Consider the following 7,054-nt stretch of genomic DNA (forward strand, 5'->3'; position numbering starts at 1 on the left):
TTTGTATATCTATTTCTGGGTTCTGATTACAAAAAGAAAAGACTTGAACATTAGACTTCCAAATGGTTCCACAAGGGGAAAATTTTCAGCTTAAATAAATTGATTTGGAAAAATGTGAAATGTCTCACAAGAATACGCACCATAAGGATTAGCGGTTCTGCTTGATAATTTTTCCTATATTTTACTGATTTGTCACCCAGATGTTGAAATTCATTTTTGCTCATTTCTTTGTCTTGCTCATGTTATGTATATCTCGTTTTGTTTCCAGAAATTGGATGAAGCTGTTGTGCGGGCAATATTGTTATCTTTCCTCTCTATGATTCTAAGGATGGTGTCTCATTTCTTGATAATGTTATCTTTCCTCTCTATGATATTGTTTCCGCAATAAGTTCCATAAATTTTTTATGAATATTTATTTTAAAGGTGAAATAATCTCACACACCAAAATTATATGATGATCCCAATCTTAGATTATGGGTTGCGTTCAAGAGATATACAAGAACATATTAACTTTTTAAGCAAATTTGTCTAACCACTCCAAGAAGTGTATATAAAATGGAAATAAATGCATTTTTCTGAATTATGATAATTTTTTATGAAAACCTTGGTAAAAAATCAGTATGTTTTTTTTTATTCTTTTGCTCTTAAACCATACCCCACTGCCTGCAAAAAAAGAAAAAAAATCTACCCCATTTTGTTTTTGTTTTAAACTTTTGGTTTTCAAGGATATGAGTCTCTTCCTAATGTACTTTAATAAATCCTTGTGTTATGTAGTGGGATCTTTCAAGATAGTATTTTGACAAAATAAGTTGGTTATGTTCATTGATTTGCCAAAAAGATTACTGTGGCAGTGTGGGTCAGCAATGAAGTATGAGAGTATGCAAGCCATTTATTTTGGTCATTTGAATAAAAAATAGTAAAACTATTCAGTTATTTTTACCTTTATATTTTGCTAAATACTCAAATTAGTCCTTGAAGATTCATGAAGCAACAAATTAGTCCTATTAAAATTTTGGACATCAATTTGGTTTCTCAATGTTTAAAATTGACATAATTTTAGGCTTGCAATGTATATTTTTACATCAATTTTGTCCTTTAAAAGATGTTTTTTTTGGTGAATTTTGTCCTTTATAAGATGATTATTTATATTATGGTGGATTAATTTCATATCCTGTATATCTGTCAAGTACTAGTTTGAGCCTTTACTCTCTCTCTCTCTCTCTTTCTCTATCTTTTGGTTTCTATACTGTAATTTTAATTAATTTATCTTTGCAATTCATGTTGTTTAAGTGTTGAAATACATTTGTTTCTCTATCTTTTGAGTTTATTCCATTGACTGACCCTCTCTCCTTAAGGTTACTCCATTGCTTTGAGCTTAGTTGGCCCTGGCAGAAAAGTTCTCCATTTTTTCAAAAGCCACAACCCAGATCAAAGGTTTGTTTTGTATACAATTACATTAGACTCCCTTCAAATTACAATACATTATAATGCAATTTCTTTCTATTGCCTTCATATTTTGGATATTGAATACTGACGAGCATGCTGACGACATTAATTAAAGGGGCATTTGGTATAAGGAAAGTTTTTAGTCTCCCGGGAATTCGAAGGAAATTGTGTCCCATGTTTAGTTTACTTTTTTAAAAAATAACATTTGTAGGAAAAAATGTTTCTCAGGAATGTTTTTAGATATGTTTTCCACAAAATTTTCCACATGGGGGAGGTGGGAATCTAACTTTCCCGAGTTAAAACAAGGTTTTACTGCAGTAATTTTATAATATATGTCAATGTTATTGGTATTTTGATGTGTAACTCTCTTAAACATGAAATAATGAAGAAGAGATTATACTTGCATGGAATTGTGATAGAAACAAGGCAAGAAGGAATTGGTGCTCCGAAGGTAAAAATAAAATTACTATTATGTTTGTTTCGACAATTTTATTTTTGAGCCCAATCAATGCTTCAACATTTGACCCAAACATAAATCAAATCTACGAGGAGAGGATTTGCGAGCTTGAGGCGGAAGATAAAGCATATAAGGTTAGTTTTAAATTTTATCAATTTATTATTGGTTATAGGATATGGTTTCATAGATAATTATTCATAAGAAGATGATTGAGTTTAAATTCAGTGTTTGCATTTATTTAGTTGGATATAACATTTATATTAGAATAAAATTAATATATTTTTTGTAAATTGGTTCTAGTTGGCTCATCGTAAAAACACAAAATATTTAAAAAGATTTTCAAAAAACAACATCGGTTGGTCTAAAACCGATGTAGTAAGTTTCTTTATAACATAGGTTTTGACTAATAACCTATGTTGTAAAGGCACTTTCTACATCGGTTTTGACCAAAACAGATGTTGTAATCAGAACCGATGTTCTATATGACTTTCAACATCAGTCTTTTCAGAACCGATGTAGAAAGTGTTTCAGAATACACAATTCAACATCGATTTTTAGGAAAATCGATGTTATAAGTGCATCACAACATCGGTACCAATGTTGGTTTTTGCATATATTATACTTTTTTTTGTTTATTTCTTATAAAACTAATGTTGTTTTTTGCACGACAACATCGATTTTTAAGAAAATCGATGTTACAAGTACATCACAACATCGGTTTTTAACAAAACCAATGTTGGTTTTTGCATATATTATATTTTTTTGTTTATTTCTTATAATACGACATCGGTTTTCAAGAAAACCGATGTTGTATAGTGTATTTTAACATCGATTTTCATAACTAATGTTAACGTTGATACTTTTAACGTCGGTAGATTCAACATCGGTTCAAAATCGATGTTGAATGTCTAAAATAACCGATGTTAAAAGCATTTTTTTCTAGTAGTGGTTATAGTCCTTGCAGTTAATTATCGACTTGTAGATAATAGTCAGCAACTTATAGATAAAGTTAGAGATAATATATAGTTTAGAGATAATTGATAGTAGATAATTGTACCTTATAGATAATGTGTGGCTTTATAGATAATTGAGTATCTGCCAAGAGATAAAAGATCGGTATATTCAAATAATAAGAGGTTAGAGATAACTTGTCGGTTGGGAAGTCCGACTGCTAAGGGCTAGATGTTTGTACTCATGTGCCAGGGCTGACATGGAGGGTTGATGTGTGTCTCGAAGTGCCTCGTAAGATGTCATGTGTATTTTGTGGACCCTGGATAGTACAATATCTTTATCATTTCCCTCGTTAAACTATTAGCATCATAATGCAACAATGGCATAAAACAAAGATTATTCAAGCCACCATCATTCTCAACCCTTTCCTTCCTTTCTTACATGGCACGTTATTGGGACAAGCACGTCCACAACAAGTTGCCAAATCCATTGTTTCTTCTCACGAAAGCCACTCCAATGAACACAACCAAAACCGCATCGTTTGCTAAGCTTGCCGCTGCCAATATTCTCTCCACGTGGCTGCCAGAACTTCACCAACTACAGAATGAGCTAATCCGACAAAATCGACTCATTCAAAAACTACTCCAAAACCTACAAAACAATTTTGATCAATGACTTATGGCAATATAGCCGCAACTTCACCTGCCACGGTGAGAGCTTCACCTGCCATGGTGAGAGCTTCACCAACTATAGTGAGGACACCAACGTCACCAATGAGAGCTTCCACACTTATGGCACCAATGCTGGCAGCGACTCTGGTGAGTTCAAAAACTACTCCAACAACTCCAACATCCCCGACATGCGATTCACCACCTACTCCTACAGCACCAGCAGGAGAACATAATCGTTCTCTAGCTACAATGAGCATGACAACTCTGACGTCCAGACTTTCCAATCCTACAGAAAAAACTTTGTTGGCTCTGGGAATGAGTTCACCGGCTATGGGACAAACTCCAACGTTGCTACATTAGGTTTCACGAACTACGGCAAGGGAGACGCAAGTCCCAATAACACGTTCACAAACTACGACATGGAGATGAACGTTCCTGAAGTGATGTTCAAGAGCTACACAGATGGAACTCATGGTGGCACTAAGAGTTTTGTTAACTACAGAGACCAAGCTAATGTAGGCGATGACTCATTTCAATCCTATGCTAAGAACACCAAAGAAGGGACACAAGTGGATTTCAAAAACTATGGGAATTCTTTTAACCCTGGTTCGAATACTTTCAAAGGCTACGCTAAAGGAGAAGAATGGGATCACAAGGTTGGCTTCACAACCTACAACGCTAACACAAATTCTACATTTAAAGATTATGCCAAATAGGACACATCCTTTGCTAGTTACAACATATCTTCCTCTTTTGTTTCTAAAACTGTTAGTGGCGGTTTGGTGAAAAGATGGGTTGAATCAGGTAAGTTCTTTCACGAGAGCATGCTCAAGGAAGGGACCGTTATGCCAATGCCAGATATAAGAGATAAAATGCCTCGAAGGTCATTTTTGCCTTGCTCTATTTTGTCCAAATTGCCCTTCTCTTCTTCCAAGGTTGACTAGTTGAAGCATGTGTTGCATGTGTCTGATAACTCCTCCATGGACAAGATCATTATGGACTCATTAAGGGAGTGCGAGAGGGCACCCAGCATGGGTGAGACCAAACGTTGCATAGGTTCCGTTGAGGATATGATTGACTTTGCAACCTCCATTTTGGGCCGCAATGTTGCCATTTGGACTATAGAGAATGTAGATGGATTTAATTAGAACGTTATAATGGATGGTGTCAAAGGGATGAAGGGTAAGAAGGTGACCAAATCGGTGTCATACCATCAGACCTTGTTCCCTTACTTGCTTTGCTATTGAACCCAGAATCTAAGACCAAGATTAACCATGAAGTTGCTATTTATCACTTGGACACCACTGTGTGGAGCCCCACCCACAGTGCATTTGTGGCGCTTGTGTTGGGTCCGGGTCAGATTGAAATGTGCCATTGGATCTTTGAGAATGACTTGACTTGGACAATTGTTGATTGATTAAATGGGAATTACTAGAGGTAGTTTGCTTCAGTAGCCTCAACCCCGACTAAATATGATTTTCGTCTCATGTACTTTTCGTTTCCCTCCTTTTCTGATAGAGATAAATGGATTCACCCTTTGGAAGAAACCGTGTGTATTTAATAATCACTGAATTATAAGCATGTGTGTGTAAGTGTGTATTATATGTATATATATCATTATGCCATAGGGTAGGATTAGCAAGATTTATTTTTTTCAAAAATCTAAATAAAAATTAAACTACCAAAAAATCAATTTGTATTTAAAAACTCAACCTTTTTTTTTAAGAAAAAAAAACAAACTATCAATTTGAATTTTTCGAAAACCATTTTAAAACTAATTTTTAAACCAGTTATAAGTTTAAAATCAGTGCTAATGTGATTGCTTGCTTGTTGTAATTGAAGATGCATAAAGTGTGATAGTGATCAGTACTCCATGTTTAAAGCAAACATAAAATAATTCTTCTATGTGATGGTCATTACCCCAATACTTTCAATTCAATTGTATGGGTAGTATCCTCACCCATTTTTATGTTTTGAAATTCTTTGTTCTGGTATGGTAAAGCAAGAGTAGAGAGTCATAAAAGAGAGAAAAGGAAAGCAAAAGTTTCCATAAGCGAACCTTTTCTCCCAAAAAAAAAATTAAAAGAAAATTTGTGCATGCCTTGTCTGTTATTAGGACCTTGTGTTCAAAATGTGCTGTAGCGTTGGCCAGTGGCCATTCATTGTCTGTTAGGACCTTGTGTTCAAAGCTGTCAAAGTCAAATTTGAGTAAATTTTTAATTTGGTGTCACCTTTCACCCAAAGTTTCAGCTAGTCCGTCTCATGATAATACAAACTAATGATTTACACTCTCCAAAAGTGGGGACTGAGGGAGTGATGGCTGATCAATCACTACCTTTGTTACTTATGTATAAATTACATTCTATTATGAATCAAGTATATGAAGACAGTCCTAGCTCAAAAAATTAATCCATTAAACAAGAGGAGTTTTATAACTAAAAGTAGTACTACATATCGAATTTATTATTTTAATTACTCTGACATGTAACTCAGAAAATTGCCATCCTATTTAAGAGAGAGATCACGTTCACAGCATTTTTATTCCATTGACATTGATCTTATGGCAGCTCTTACTCCAAATCCTTTTTATATAATGAAGTTTGAATGGAAACTAAAAGCGGTGCACATTTAATTACTATAGCATGTCATCAATTACTTGGTTTGAATGAAGGGTAGACTTTGATTAACGTTACACACATTTGTAGTAGTTTGTGTTGATATTCTCCACAACCCGTAATTGGTAATGACACATTTCTTCCAAATGGAATTCATGTTTACAACAAAACCAGCTCAATGACAATGAAAATGTGAGGTCCACACTTCAAAGAATAACGTAGTACATGTCTCCTTCATAATGGCTTTATGGTTTGGTGATGGAGAGAAGTTGCTGGTCTCTATTACCACACGCGTTCCAATTCCTTTAGCCGCAGGTAATGGCATTTCAATAGATATTATCACAACAGCATTTGAACCTGTGTTCAATGCAAAACCATGCCCTTTCCTCCGTACATTGACGTTTAAGGTAATTAAATGTACACGACCGTACGTGCAAGTTGATGTTCAGAAGGGGCCAGGAATATGTAGTCTGCAAGTAGACGTAGTTGGATGGATATAACTCAATAAACATGTGATTAAAGGCAGGGGTGGAGCTAGAAGTTTGATATAAGAGTAACCGATATAAATTTTTATGTTTAATTATTAATTTGGTCCCTAAATTATTTTAAATGATTTAATTTGATCGCTAAATTTTTAAAATATTCAATTTGATTCCTAAATTTTTAAAATATTCAATTCAATCTTCAAGTTTTTAAAAATAAATCAATTTTGATCTTCAAATTATTTTAAATAATTCAATTTCATCTTTAAATTTTTAAAATTTTAGAAATCAAATTAATTTATTTTTAAGAACTTCAATACACATTTGAATATAATGGATAACAAAACTTATAAATTCCTTAGAACTGCTTTATTTTTCATAAATATAATTCAAACATAATTTTGAACAAGATTTAATAAAGGCTGAAATAAC

General features: G+C 33.8%; 1 pseudogene; it reads left to right on the forward strand.

The window, feature by feature from the left end:
• The first annotated feature begins 4,370 nt into the window (after positions 1-4,370).
• Positions 4,371-4,942, forward strand: LOC100793871 (polygalacturonase-1 non-catalytic subunit beta-like; annotated as a pseudogene).
• Positions 4,943-7,054: the final 2,112 nt, after the last annotated feature.

Source organism: Glycine max, chromosome 18 (assembly GCF_000004515.6).
Source record: "Glycine max cultivar Williams 82 chromosome 18, Glycine_max_v4.0, whole genome shotgun sequence".
In the NCBI taxonomy this organism is placed as follows: domain Eukaryota; kingdom Viridiplantae; phylum Streptophyta; class Magnoliopsida; order Fabales; family Fabaceae; genus Glycine; species Glycine max.